General features: G+C 42.7%; 1 protein-coding gene across 1 annotated transcript in view; it reads left to right on the top strand.

Moving 5' to 3' along the window:
• Nucleotides 1-15,246, top strand: part of NKAIN2 (Na+/K+ transporting ATPase interacting 2) — a 622,544-nt gene that overhangs the window by 603,083 nt on the left and 4,215 nt on the right. The window lies entirely within an intron of this gene.

Below are 15,246 nucleotides of genomic sequence, written 5' to 3'. Positions count from 1 at the left end.
CCTTTTTGTTTCTGTGTGCGTGCTAAGTTGCTTCAGTCGTGCCCAACTCTTTGCGATCCTATGAATTTAGCCCACCAGGCTCCTCTGTCCATGGGGATTCTCTAGGCAAGAACACTGGAGTCAGTTGCCATGCCCTCCTCCAGGGGATCTTCCCACCCCAGGGATGGAAGCCACATCTCTAACGTCTCCTGCATGGGCAGGCAGGTTCTTTACCACTAGCACCACCCGGGAAGCCCAGTTTTGTTGCTATAATTTGATACAAATGGCAAGAATGTTACCTCAGAGTCTCAGTATTTAGCACTACTGCTTAATCCAAAGTATAGAAGGCAGGGCCCGCTCACAAGCCTTGAAGTGGCTCCGCTGTCCTCTACTCTTCTGAAAACTGGCAGATAGAAAGTTTCACTCTTTCTTGCCCCAAGGATCTGAAAGAGGAGGACTGGAAAAAGTACTTCAGTGATCTCTGGGTACTTGGCCATACAGCTATATTTACTCTGAGGAAAAATCAGAGTTGGGGATCATTTTTCTTGGTTTTCAAAAATGTTCATAATGACTGGGCTATTGAGACAGTAGGGGGAAAGATGATAATCCACTGCTCTGTTATAGGATGATCCAAGGAAAACGCTCAGAGAAACATGTGTTTCTTCTTCACTTTCCAATCATACTAGAAAGAAGGAGGCTGTATCAGATGTTTCATTTAGAGAACACACGGTCTCAATCACACTTGCACGTGATGTAAAATCAGGACTATACAGCGCATAGTTTATATTATGCTGTGTGCAAAAGGAAATGATAGTCATTTACAAATAAGCATTTACAAAATACTCCTCAATGTGTGAAGCGCCATGTCAGTCTTTGAATGTTTTTAGATGAATGATATGCAGTCTTTTACCTCTAGGAATCAAGGATTTTGTAGGGGAAAAAAACATGTGAACAAATAAGTCTAATAAAACTCTGTACAGTGTATAGTGTGGGGAGATAGAATAGGAATCGGGAATGGTTTCATAGAGAAGAATTCTCTTGAGTTTCGTCTTGGAAAGTAAATAAGTATTTGTTGGGTAGCTGATGCAGGACTAAGGTGATCCCAGGCAAAAGGTGAAAAAGCATCAAGACATGTCACAGCCTGCCATGCTGAGGGCAGAGGAACCAGGATAATATGACTGAATTACACCCTGTGCTGGAAGTGGGCACCCAGAGATGACTGGAACATCAAGCAGATGAGACAGCAGAAAAATGGTTACAGCAAAGTAAGGAGTCTGCACTTTATTTTGTATAGCATGATGGCAAGTCAATTGGCAGTTAATAGAAAGAGAATAACAGAAACGCAAACACATGCAAACAAAACATTATGAAGGAGAGACTTGGATGGGTGGATCAAGATTAAGGAAAGGGAGACAAATTAGGACACCATGGTAAGGACTGAGATGAGAAGATTAGGGTCTGGCCTAAGACCAGCAATGGAGAGGGAAAGGATATGTATGTTTTTAAACATAAAGATAATACTCAATGATGGGTTAAAAGGAGATTGATGGATTTCTGGGTTTCTGACATGACTGAACATGTAGATGGAAATGTCAGTTGAGGAAACTAGAACAGGAATCCCAGGAAACTCTTTTAGGGAATTCGTCCCTAAGTCAAGTTTTAGTCAAAGCCATAGAAATGAAAGGGGGTGTGAAGTTACAAGTATCTTTTGGAAGACAAGGCGTATCTTTAAACCATCTGAAAAACTTTTCCATAATGCTTATTCTTTATATATATTTTGACCACAGCTCCTTATTTTAACCACAACTCACAACTTCTTGTTTTTATTGGAATATAATTGCTTTACAATGTTGTATTAGTTTCTGCTGTACAATGAAGTGAATCAGCTGTGTGTGTGTGTGTGTGACTGACTCCCCACTACATCCCACCCATATGGGTCACCACACAGCATCAAGATGAGCTGTCTGCCCTATACAGTAGTTCCCACTAGCTATCTGTTCTACACATGGAAGCATCCATTCATAAATCCAATCTCCCAATTCTTACCCCCACCACATCCACCCATTCATTCTGTCTGTGTCTCTATTCCCCCCTTGCAAACAGATTCATCAGAACCATTTCTCTAGATTCCACATATAACGATTAGTACACAACATTTGTTTTTCTTTCTGACTTACTTCACTCAACTTAAGCGCCTATATTAATCTAAATTGCAAGCAGCCTTATCATTGATAATTTTTCTCCTTGTGGTCTTTTTGCTTAGTAAAATATAAACTACTTTGTTTTATATTGAAGTAGGGCAGGAGGAGGTGCCAGCTCCCTAACTGCCAAATTAGTTAAGTCTCCATTCCTAAGGGTCTCACAAGGAACAGAGGATGGTTTGGGTTCTGTAGCTGTGCTGGGACTGGACTGTGCAGATAAGAGCCTAATCATGCACCTGGGAGACTGAAGTATCCGTGACGTCAGGAGGGTACTGACGTATCCTCAGTCTGTCCTCAGTTTTAATATCTGAGGCTCAGCAGCAATTGCAGCCAGAGAGCCTCAGAGGCACCAACCTCGAGGGAGCTACAGTGAGGGTTCAGGCTCCACGACCAAAGACTCAAGACTCCACAAAATAGAATAAACCATCGCTGAACTAAAGGGAGTCACTGCAGGCACACCAAAAGCCGAAGATTTTCTTCCTTATTTCTCCTTTTAAACGGTATCTCATGTACTTCTCTAGAGGCCAGTTTGATAAATATTTATCGAGATACTTTAATGCAAAGTTGTTGTTATTTCCCCAATGAGAACATAGGGCCTTGAAGCTGACATCTCTGACCCTTCGGCGATCTAAGCCGGAGCCCCAGCCTGGCAGGCCGGCTGGCGGTGCAAACTCACAGGACACCACTGCCATCTGCTGAGCCTGCCGGGGGATGACGACCGCCCTTGGAGCCAAGATTTCAAATAGGAAGATGTGGCACTTCAGCCCCCGTGGACCAGCCCCCTAGGGCTGCAGTGACAAAAGTGTAACAGACAGGGCGGCTTAACCAGCAGATCCCCGCGGTCTCACAGTTCTGGAGGCTAGAAGTCCAAGATCAAGGTGTTGGCAGGATTGGTTTCCCCTGAAGGCTCTCTCCTTGGCTTACGGAAGGCTGAATTCTCACATCGTTCTCACATGCCCCCTTTTTTCTGTCTGTGCGTACGCCCATGTCTCTTCCTAGGCTTTAAGGGCACCAGTTTTATCGAATGAGGGCCACACTTTCTTATGGCCTCTTTAACCTTCTGATGTGATAGTCGCTCAGTCATGTCCGACTTTCTGTGACCCATGGACAGTAGCCCGCCAGGCAGCTCTTTAACCTTAATTACCTCTTTGAAGGCCCCTCTCCAAATACAATCCACCTAGGGGGTTCGGCCTTTAAAAGATAAATCTGGAAGGGGACGCCATTCAGTCCCGAACATCCCATATCTAAAGATTAAACACGTACACACAGAGGCACACAGCGTGAGGCTACGGGCTATTTGAAAACACCTACTGGGAAGAGAGTGGGGCTAGCTTCCGCTCACTGGCGCCTCAAAGGCCTGCAGGTAAGAGGCTCCAGGCGGTAACAGCGGCCTCCCCGCCCGTGGCTCGCCGCCGGCAGGCAGCGGCTCTGGTTGGCATCCCCCGCCGCCGGGCAGGGGCGATCTGCCTTCAGACAAGAAGCTCCTGGCCAGAAAAGCTGGGACCTGCTCCAGAGGGTGCGCCCTGACGCTTGAACCTTATGTGACTGGGGCAACCATCACAAGATACTTTGCTACTTTTGTTAGTGAAAAGGCAGTGGTATGTCTTAGGGAGAAAATTCTTTCTCCGGGGGAAGTGGTCATCCCTCGCTGAGCTGTCTTTGTGGTTGGGCTTTTCACTCTATCATGCGTTGCCAACCAGAATGTTTTTCCTTAGAACCTCAAGTGTTTTCCATGCCTCTCTACTTGTTCTCTCTGACAGTATTTTGTGAAAGAAATAAAAGGTTCCCAGACTTCTGGTCTGGTGCCTTTTATTATACTTGTAACTCTTCTCTCCCTCAATCTTCAGCTTCTCTGCACGAGAGTGCAATGTCCACTTTCAATGATAGAACTAAGAACTTATGGTGCTAGGTTAGCGCTGTTAGATGGGACAATGAAAAGGAAAACGCAGCTGTGGAGAATATCACTGATCCATAAGAGGGGAAAAAAGGCCAACATGATTTCTAAATTTTTATTATGTGTTCTTAATAGTTCTTGCCTTAATAGTTAAAGTAGAACTAAAAATAAACATTAATCCTCTGGAAAATGGATCCATTTTTCTAAGTGCATACTAAGTCGCTTCAGTCGTGTTTAACTCTTTGTGACCCCGTGGACTGTAACCCGCCGGGGATTCTCCAGGCAAGAATACTGGAGGGGTTGCCATTTCCTCCTCCAGGGCATCTTCCTGACCCAGGGATCAAACCTGTCTCTTGTTTTGACAGGCGGGTTCTTTACCACTAGCACCACCTGGGAAGGCAACATTTTTCTAAGTACTCACTATCTTTTCTAAAAGAGACTCAGTGTGTTTGCAAATGTTATTAAATATTCAAATCATCCGGGAAAATATGCAGAATGCCATTTTAAAATATCCTAAGGGGGCTTATTTTGAAAAAATATTTAAAAAATTAATTCTAGATTTTTAAACTTGTAGATACACATGTGCATGAACTACCAACCAAGCACAGATGCATAAAATCCTGTCCTGACTTCTCCAAAACAAACTGGCCTTGGGATAAAAGTCATAATCAATTTATGGAACCTTTCATTTGAAAAGCAAACCACAGGAAATTATTCACTTCTCTGAGGCTAATAATTTTCTGTTATTTTTGTTTGATTTTTCTTCTAAAGCCTGCTGGCCTACACTTCTGTGTATTGAACTCTGTTCTGCATGCTTTGATCATTTTCCTAGTTTGACAGGATCACTGAGTTTGGATACTATTCTTTCAGCACAAGACACACTCTCCCACCTCTGAGGGTGGGAGGAGGTGGCAAGGGAGGAGTACTCATCCATTAAAAAAAAAATTGGTTCTTTCTGCTTATAAAGGGATGTAAGTTACTGCAAAATGTAGAGAACCTACAGATGAAAGAAAAAGAATTATTTCACAATTTCAAATTCTGGTTCTCAGTTAACATTTGGGTATATGTCTCCTTTATTCCTATCTTTTTCTGTCTCTCTATCTGGTTTCCAGGGCCATTTTATACATTCGGCTTGGTAACCTCAGCTTCCTTTCTTATTATTTATAAATCACTCATCAAACATAACCCAAGGGGTAGGCAATTAGCAGTTCAAAAAAGGTGCGAAGTTCCTGAGTGCCAGGTTGACAGGTAGAGTTATGAGAATGATTTGCCTATTTTACTTCACAAATATCATACTCAGTCAAATGAAAGTATAATATATTATTGTTTTGTTTACAACATGTGTTTTGCAATTCTGAAGGTGACTGACTGAAGAAATCTTGTTTATATCTGCCAGCCTACCACAAAGCCAAAATTTGTCTCTTCTTTCCCCATCTCTGAACAGAATCACTCATTATTAGGGTTTGGAGCCCCAGACTTCGGATGCTACTAATCTCTAGCTGGTGCCCTGCAGAGCCACAGAGGGGCCAGAGTAGAAGGTGTCACTTTGCTCCTTTCCCAACCTTCCAGAGCAGGAGCTCTGCATTTGTTAAATTTTACAGCTCCTGATTCGGCTTCAGACTTCTTATGAAGTCTGAACACTGCGGAGTTTGAAATGATGGAAAACTACTGCCTACTGCTCTATTCCAACACTTTAATTTTATAGACCCATAAAGATTAAACAACTTGCCCAAGGTCACTGAGCGTTCTCGGTGAACTTCTGACATCACACAGGACATACTGACTCCCTCAAGGGAAGACCGTGTTAGGGGATGTCACTGGGGGCCACACCTATCTTGACCACTGCTATAGCCTCCACATCTAACCTATCCCTCAGTAAGTATATGGGAAATAAATGAATCAACCGATTAGCTCTCCACTAACATCTCCTGGACTATATGGAAACTCCAAAGGAATGTTGACACTTTGGTAGACCCCAGTGTATTCTAAGTAAAAAAATAATGAATAAATAAATAAATAATGAATTTATAATAAATGAATAAACAAAGCAGATTTCCTTATTTTCTACAAATGGAAGAAAGCTCGGGGGAGAAAGATATGCTGCCATAAGTAAAAACAAAAGGCAGACTAGATGATCAACACCTAAAACAAATACATAGACGTGTGCCTCCTGTCAGTGACACGTGAGCTCCTATCGGTGACAACGGCCCTCCCTAATTGTGAGACAATTTTTACATTTCATCTCCCGATTAGTACTAGTCTTTTCGGCCAGCTGTTAAATTGCTCCCTCTTGTGGTCACAGAAGAGAAGACATAAGCGCTTTATTTTTAAAGTTGGATATTCAGGTCCAAAACCCAAGAAGAGCAGAACTGAAGAATGTGCTAACCGTCGGACAGTCGCACTCATCCGCCAAGCTAGTCAGGTCATGCTTAAAATCTCGCGTGCTGGGCTTCAGCGTTTCACAAACCAAGAACTTCCAGACTGGGTTTGGAAGTCCAAACCTGGTTTAAAGCTGGGTTTAAAAAAGGCAGAGGAACCAGAGATCAAATTGCCAACATTCGCTGGACCACAGAGAAAGCAAGGGAATTCCAGATAAATATCTACCTCTGTTTCATCAACTATGCTAAAGCCTTTGACTCTGTGGATCATGACAAACTGTGGAAAGCTCTTAGAGAGATGAGAATACCAGACCATCTTAGCTGTCTCCTAAGAAACCTGTATGTGGGTCAAGAAGCAACGGTTAGAACCTAGTATGGAACAACTGGTTGTTCAGGACTGAGAAAGGAGTACAACAGGACTGTCTGCTGTCACCATGTGTATTTAACCTGTACACTGATGATATACCTATCATCAGAAATGACGGGCTGGACGAGTCACAAGCTGGAATCAACAGACAGGTGGGAGAAACATCAACAACCTCAGATATGCAAACAATACCACTCTAATGGCAGAAATCGAACGGGAACTAAAGGCCTCTTGATGAGAGTGAAGGAAGAGAGTTAATGAGCCAGCTTAAAACTAAATACTGAAAAAACTAAGATCATGGCATCTAGACCCATTACTTCATGACAAATAGTGGAAAAGGTGGAAGTAGTGACAGATTTCCTCTTCTTGGTCTCTAAAATCACTGCAGATGGTGACTGCACAATGAAATCAGGAGACAATTGCTTCTCATCAGGAAAGCTATGACAAACCTAGACACTGGGTTGAAAAGTAGAGACATCACTCTGCCAACAAAGGTCCATATAGTCAAGACTATATAGTCTTCCCAGTGGTCATGTATGGTTGTGAGAGCTGGACTGTAAACAGAACGTCAAAGAGCACCAAAGTTGATGCCTTCAAACTGAAGGTTTGGTGCTGGAGAAAACTCCTGAGAGTCCCTTGGGCAGCAAGGAGATCAAACCAGTCAATTGTAAGCAAAATCAACCCCAAATACTCACTGGAAAGACTAAAGCTGAAGGTGAAGCTGCAGTATTTTGGTCACCTGATGCTAACAGCTAACTCACTGGAAAAGTCCCTGATGCTGGGAAAAATTGAGGGCAGAAGGAGAAGAGGGCTTCAGAGAATGAGATGGCTGGATGGCATCACCAATGCAATGAACATGAACTTGGGCAAACTCTGGGAGATGGTGAGGGACAGCGAGGCCTGGTGTGCTTTAGTCCATGGGGCCACAAAGAGTCGGACATGACTGGGCGACTGAACAATCAAAATTCAGGTCCAAGTTGAGTCTTCTTTAACAATTACTTCTCATTCTGTCCCTCTTCTCTTAGCGGCTACTCCATTATACTTCATAGCTTTTTATACACAAACATACACACACATACATGCACACTAGGATCATTCTTAAATAAATCTAATGTTCCCAAGGGAATCCCAGGTGGCTCAGTGGTAAAGAATCTGCCTGCCAATGCAGGAGACTCAGGAAACACCAGTTGGATCCCTGCGTCAGGAAGATCCCCTGGAGAAGGACATGGCAAACCACTCCAGTATCCAGTATTCTTGCCTGGGAAATTCCATGGACAGAGGAGCCTGGCAGGCTACATTCCATAGGCTCGCAGGGAGTCAGACGTGGACACAACTGAGTGACTGAGCACACACACCATGTTCCCAAGTCAAAAATATGGGGGAAGAAATTGATTCATTCTCTACCCTTTGTTGATTCGAAGCAATCGGGCCCATGTTTCTAAAGAGTCAATATTGTTGAGGTTAACAATATTCAGACCAGCAAAGGAGGCCCTTTAACTGGGGTATAATAAAGGAGGTGTATAATGCAGAAAACCAACATAACACAGTAGATAAATAATATCCAAGTTGTTTTAATCCGCCTCAATGGAAAAGAAAGCTAGCGCTTGTGAAAGGCAGGAGAAGTGGTGATATTTACAGAAAGGATTAAAGGAAACATCTCCCACTGTGATTATTTTGCCTCTTGCCATCCTCTAACACGTGTTCTGTACCCGTTTCCTCACCATCTCTCTCTTCACTCACATTGATAATGACATGAGAAGGAAAGCAGCTAAGTGGCAGAAAGATAGGATGTTTTCAGCGCCAACATACATACTCACAAATAAAGGAGATGGGATCCTTTAGTCCTGTCTTGAAAGAACAAATGAGAGCAAGACAAAGAGCTGGCACAGGGAACAGACGTCTGAGAGCCCTCCAATGCTGATATGCGCTGAGAAAGAAGACTGTACAATCAAAGTCAGGCTTTTGATAAAGGATGCTGGCAGTTGCCAAATTCATTACAACCAGTTCTGCTTTAGCGGTGGCTGTGGCATCTAATAGGAACAGAAGGCCAGGCTTGGCTATCTCCTTCTTAACAGCAGGGGGACTAAAAGCACTGCCTCTCTAAAGACAAGAAGGCCACCAGGTATACGGAACGAAAACATCTGAGCAGAGCTGCCTTACGCAGAGCAGTTAAAGACAGCCTTGTAAAGAAGCAGCACAGGGCAAACCCTCCATCCTGCGTGACATTTAAACGAGGCTGCTCCAGCGGCAGAGAGGCAGGCAGGCCTCCACGGGGGTGGGTTGGCATTGTGTGGCAGGGAGTGAAGGAGAAACAAACTTAAAACTCACAGGAGGTGAGGTTTGTTTAAATAATAGAAAGTAATTAGGCTGAAGACAAAAATCAGTGATGGCATTTTATAATTACAATTAATTTAAAGGTTAATTTCCGTTGGTGCTAAAATCTTTATTTAAAACATTTACCAGGAAAGGAAATGAGGATGTTACTATCAAGAGGCAAAGAGTGCTTCTGGGAATCCATGCCTATTATCACTGGAAAATTAGGTTAGGCCCAAAGTGGGAATTTCAATTCATTTCTGTGTATAATAGATGGCGGTCTGGCCTCGGAGTCAGCAGGTCTGCCTTAGGGCAGAGCGAGATTTGCATTGTTTGTTTGTTTGTTTGTTTAGGGGATTAATTGCAAATGTTTCCCACAAAGAATCCTGGTTTATACATGAACAATCCTGACACAAAAAGAAAATTGGATATGGATTGCTGCCTTTATAACTAATGGAGTTGATGCAAAAGGAATTCCCAAGAGCACAGAGGCAAAGGGATGCACACAGTCACTCATCCATACACCTTCATCACAGAAATAAACTGAGTAGGAACGACAGTATTTCTGTGGGCTCCAAGCCCGTCCACCCTATTTTTCTCTTCCAGCTCCCACTTTTTTTCATCACTCTGTTCCCCAATTGGGAACAGTCATGTCTTGAGTCTCAGGTTCCAACAGACCTATTCTTCAGTTCATCTCCCTAGAAACTTTGCTCAGTAAAATTGATGCATAAGAGCAGCAACAGCCAGAGGGGGAACAACTCCTTCACTTGAACTTTTCCCACTCATTATGTCTTCACAGGTTAGTTCATTTTAAATGTTCTACAGCTATTATCAGTATGTAAAACAATCCCACAAATATGGAATCGTGAAGATCATAGACCATTGAACAATATTAGCAATCACCTGCTTTAATCCCTTGATTTTACAGCTGAGGAAAGGAACACTGACTTGCTCCAAGTCAATCACTTAGAGGCGGTGCTGGGAGCGGAACTTGCCTCCCGGGTCCAGGTATACTTTACACATCACTTCACCGTGAAACTCGACATAGGTTCTTCTGACACCTTTGTCAAGTAGCCACTCCACATGGAAGGCTGTGTGTTAGTCACTAGGGATGAAGCAGACACTGCCTTTGCCCCCCTGATGCCTACAACCCAAAACACAATCCACACGAGGAAATACCAAAGTGTGATGAGCGTTCAGATAAGCAGAGTGGGGATGAGAGGACTTACCCCAATGGTGCCTCATCCAGTTAAGAGGACTAGGAAATTCTTCCCTGAAGAAACAACATCCCCACTAAAGGATAAATCAGAGGGATGTGCACAATTTAACAAAAATAGATGCGCCTTTTCTTAAAAGGATAACTTTTTCACCCATATTGACCGAATGGACCCCATAATTCACACAGGAATCATCTTATGTGTTTTTAATGAACCCCACATGGAAACCCTAGTTTCACCTATCCCAAATAGCTAGGAAAATATTAGAGTGACCACTGGGCATCCTCATACCTGAAACTGCTATCATTGTTCTATTAAGATGATTGATTTAGGTTTAGTCCTCCTTTCTGGAGGCTGAAAAATAATGCAAAAATTGTGTAACCAAAAAGTACAAGAGGAGAAACAGTTCTCTCCTGGGGATTTTAGCATCCATGCTTTATTTTTCATTTTCCCAAATATGGATACATCGATGTCCTACACCCTAATTAACACCTGCATTTAAGTGGGCTGTGCCTTCTAAATATATCCCAGATGTCAGCTGTGAAGACATAGCCAATCATGTCTAACTAGCCTGCCTAGAGCTTGTAATAACTGCTCTCTCCAATTTCGACTGAAAGACACATCACATATAATTGAAAGCCATTCTCTAAGGGAAGAACAAAACAGAGACTGGTGTATCTAATCCACCCAAATGCCACGGCACAAAGTGATGCCAGGAACTTTGAAAATAAAGGTCATTTTATCACACTCCGCACATGATTCCACATCTATTCAAAGTGTTAAAACTATCTGAATACACAGTTTTCTGACTCTAGCTGTACAAACTCTTGACCATCTCACTTCTTAACCACATTTGTCACCACTCACTTCACCACCACCCCCATAGTTCCCTTCACCAAGGAGACTCATTTGGATCACCTTCACTATGGAGGAAAAAGGCGTCTCTAAAAAATCACCAGTTCTAACATTCTCTGCCTGGCTGTAAACTCTTATGTTTACTCCTTTTGTTCTCCTGCCTCCCTCCTGGAGGACTCTGTCTTCATCTTTATTTAGGAGCTTCCCTCCATTGGAAGTTTTGTTTATCTTTCTACTCATCACCTCTCTCCCGGATGCATAAGGACAGTGATGCTCTTACAGGCATCCTTGGTTTTCCTTCCTTGTGTTCTCCTCCATCAGGCTTGGATTTCCAATATCCTTGCCTGATGCAGCTCAGATGCAGCGTCTCTACCTCTAATCCAGGGCTGCTGCACAACAGCTGGAGAGAGCCTCTAAGCCCACCTGGGTGCTCCCTCTTCCCAGCACAGCTTTCCCTCCTCTCCCACTGATGGTGTGACACAGTCGCCATGGGACCTGCTACAAACCCTTCCAAGTACCTTACGCCTAGTACCCAAACCTGAGAAAAACCAAAGCTACCAGACATCAACTCATCCCATTTTCCCCTCAGAACCTCGAGGGTTCTCCATACCAGCAATTATCCTTCTGTCTTCTAGAAAAGTGAAAGTGTTAGTCACTCAGGTGTGTCCGACTCTCTGTGGTCCTATGGACTCTGACCCGCCAGGCTCCTCTGTCCGTGGGATTTTCCAGGCAAGAATACTGGAGTGGGTTGCCATTTCCTTCTCCAGGGCATCTTCCTGACCCACAGATCGAACCAGGTCTCCTGCATTACAGGGAGATTCTGTACCATCTGAGCCATGTCTTCTTGAAACCCCGCCCAAATCTGAGAGGAATGGTTAAGCTTTTCTTCTCCAAAGCTATCCTTCCACCTAGCCTTGGCCTCATTCCCTCGGCCCAGTCCAGGAGACAAGCTCTTCGTGTCTTCACGCTCACTCACTCCACTCGAAATTTCCTTTTCCCTACTCATGGGTCAAAGCTTCACAGACCACAAACCAAATCAGGTCCAGCCTCTCTCCATCCTTTAGGATAAGATACAAGGTGATTTCCAAAAAATATTTGAAAAATGGAAACTCAGTTCTAGGTACCTTTTTTTTTAAATATATACAATACCTTTCCTTTTTTTTCTACAATATGCCACATGGGTTACTCCTATCGCTTGCCAGACTATAGTTAATCAACCAAGTGGGCATCAGAAGGATTTCCATAAACCTACCTCAGCTTCTGCTGATGACTTCCACACTTTCCTTATTCCACACTAACTTCAAGTAAATTCTAACGCAAAGTTCTCTTCTCTGACCCTTACTTATCTCCATCTACTTTCCTGGCCTGAAAAACTCTCATCCTCTCAGTACAGAAACTAAACATATAAAGCATACTTCAAATCATTCTTTCTGTATACATCTCTTGCTAAGAGAGATGAAAGCCCACATCCACCTGCAGCGTATCCATGAAACACGTGCCTCTAGTTGTACACATACATAACCCTGTGAAGCTGGGATTGTTTTATCTCCACTTCACAGAGGAAGAAAGTCAGGCTCAGAGCAGTTGTGAGCTGCTTGTGAGTACAATGCTAGTAAGAAGGGAAGGCACGGCTGAGCCCAGGTCTTCTGACTCCCAAGCCCTCCGTCTTCCCACTACTTCACGCTTTGCCTGTGATGCAGCCAGCGGTGGCATTACACTCCTAGAAGATGATTCAACAGCAAGACCCTTGTCTCAGCAGAAAACCAACATGTGTTTCTTCAAATCTCACCTGAGGTCCTGGCCACACTGAGAATCAGCAAAAACAAGCAAAAGTGAAAAGACGAAACAGTTTATCAAGTGGAAATGTGTACTGTATTTTCATTAAGTTTTTAGAACCAACAGCGTAGTTACTCAAATGATCTCTAAAGAAATATTTCCTTTGTAGTTTTTAGTATACTTAAATGTGTCCACCGAGTTAAAACACTGAAGATCCGACTGTGATACAACTAAGAGAGAAACATGGAAAACACAACCTGAAGATCCTGAGAAAAGGTTATTTTCTGAACAAGGTTAGGAAGTGAAGCATCTGCTGTGATCTAGCTAATAAGTCTCATTTCATTCAATGCATGTTTCGCCTGCTGGAAGCTCTCTGTAGTATCACACTTTAGTGACTTTTCGGGCAACGGTGGAGTAAAGCACCCCTACCTATAAAGGATGTGTTTTCCTAATCAGAAAAAATAAAACGTCCAGAGATGTAAATCCAGACTGAGTACACCGAGCTCACAGAAGAAGCTGAATTGCTGCCTCCAAGTAAGTCTGCATGGGAGGAACAAGGGGTTTTTTGGATTTCGACTGTGGTTGGTTATGCTCTGAAATTCCTTTTGTGCCACTGGAGATAAGTACCCTTGGAATCCTTACCTGCAGAGATAATGGATTTACACTCTATTTTCATAGGCCCAAGGAAATTCTTTAACGTCTTTCAATGAGTGCTTCCAAATATTTAGGCTTAGCTTTCTGTGAGCTGCCTTTTAAAATTTCCCCCCATGGTATTTTCCAGCTCTATCTCCAAAAGAGTCTGTTGACTAGTGGCTTTTGTCATTAATAACCAAGGTACAATTTTATATTACAATACCTCCCTGCCAACATGTATTTTTAAAAAAGCAGCTTTAGGTTTGCTGAACTCAGTGTTCATGATTAAAAGGTTTAAATAAAAGGGAAGCTCACAACAGGGGACATATTTGATTGAAGAATATTCCTTCAAAAAGCATTTTTCTCTTACTTGGTAATTTCTAAATTCCACTATTATTAATGTTATCAAAGCATAGTTATTAAACTGATATGGCACTTTACTAATTTAAAATAACTGGGCATCCCTGTGCCTCCATGAGTCAGTAGATAAAAACATACCCATACTGCAGATAGGAAAACTAGGGCAAAGAAAAAACCAACTGCAAAGAAAATAACAGTCCTGAGTTGTTTTAAGAGAACCAAAACCAAACTGCTCCAAAGAGGCAAAGATCAAACAAGTACAAATTTTCTTTTGTCACCTCCTACCCAGTCATGTACCTCTATTTAGAATGCTATGAACTTGCCAGAAAAAACAGTATTTTCTCTACCAGTTATCAACATTTTTGCAACATTTGATTGCAATCATCAATGGATGATCCCTCTCACCCTAGTTATGTTGATGCTAAAGCAAGTCCTAGCGTTCTTCCTTCCATTCATACCGACCAAAGAAACCAGAATGGTGCTTTCTTTCCATTGATACCCAAAAGATTTCTTTTGTCTCACAGGATCCAAGCAATTACTGACATTCTACATCTTCTATAAAAGGTCTTCTCTTAATTATCATTCAAGACCTTCTGAAGAAAGGGTAAATGCACTTAAATTTCACTTAGAAATTTTACCAACATCTTCCATACTTAAATCACCTGCCTTTTTTCAAAACAGCCTAAAGAGTTTATTCAGTAAATATGGCTTCCATGAGCCAGACATTGTTCTGGGTTCTGGAGCCACTGTAGTACACAGTAAATCTCATGCAGCTTACATTACAGTGCTGAGATCAACAACAAATAAAGTAGATTCATAATATGTCAGGTGGAGATGGGTTTCAATGAAACACAATAAAGCTGAACGAGGAAAAAGAAAATTCACCTCTACAGTCCCAGCAAGTCTCCAATTTGTCTCCCACCAATTACAATTATAGTTCCTGTTTCCCAAATGTTTTCTGGTCCCTGCTGCTCATATATGCCACGTACATACTACATTTTCTAATGAAGCCAAACACAAGCTCCCTTCTCTCAATTCTTTTTGTTCTGTTAAAGGCAGCAACACCCTCCCAGACAACAAATTTTGAGCTATAAGCCAAACACCTAGTTGCTATTATTTGCTCACTAAGTCATGTCTGACTCGTTTGCAACCCCATGGACTGTAGCCCAGCAGGCTCTTCTGTGCATGGAATTCTCCAGGCCAGAATACTGGAGTGGGTAGCCTTTCTCTTCTCCAGGGGATCTTCCCAACCCAGGGATTGAATCCAGGTCTC

Source organism: Bison bison, unplaced genomic scaffold (genome assembly GCF_000754665.1).
Source record: "Bison bison bison isolate TAMUID 2011002044 unplaced genomic scaffold, Bison_UMD1.0 scf7180017864473, whole genome shotgun sequence".
NCBI lineage: Eukaryota > Metazoa > Chordata > Mammalia > Artiodactyla > Bovidae > Bison > Bison bison.
Note: the sequence above shows the minus strand (reverse complement) of the source record. Positions and strands in the feature narration are given on the sequence as shown.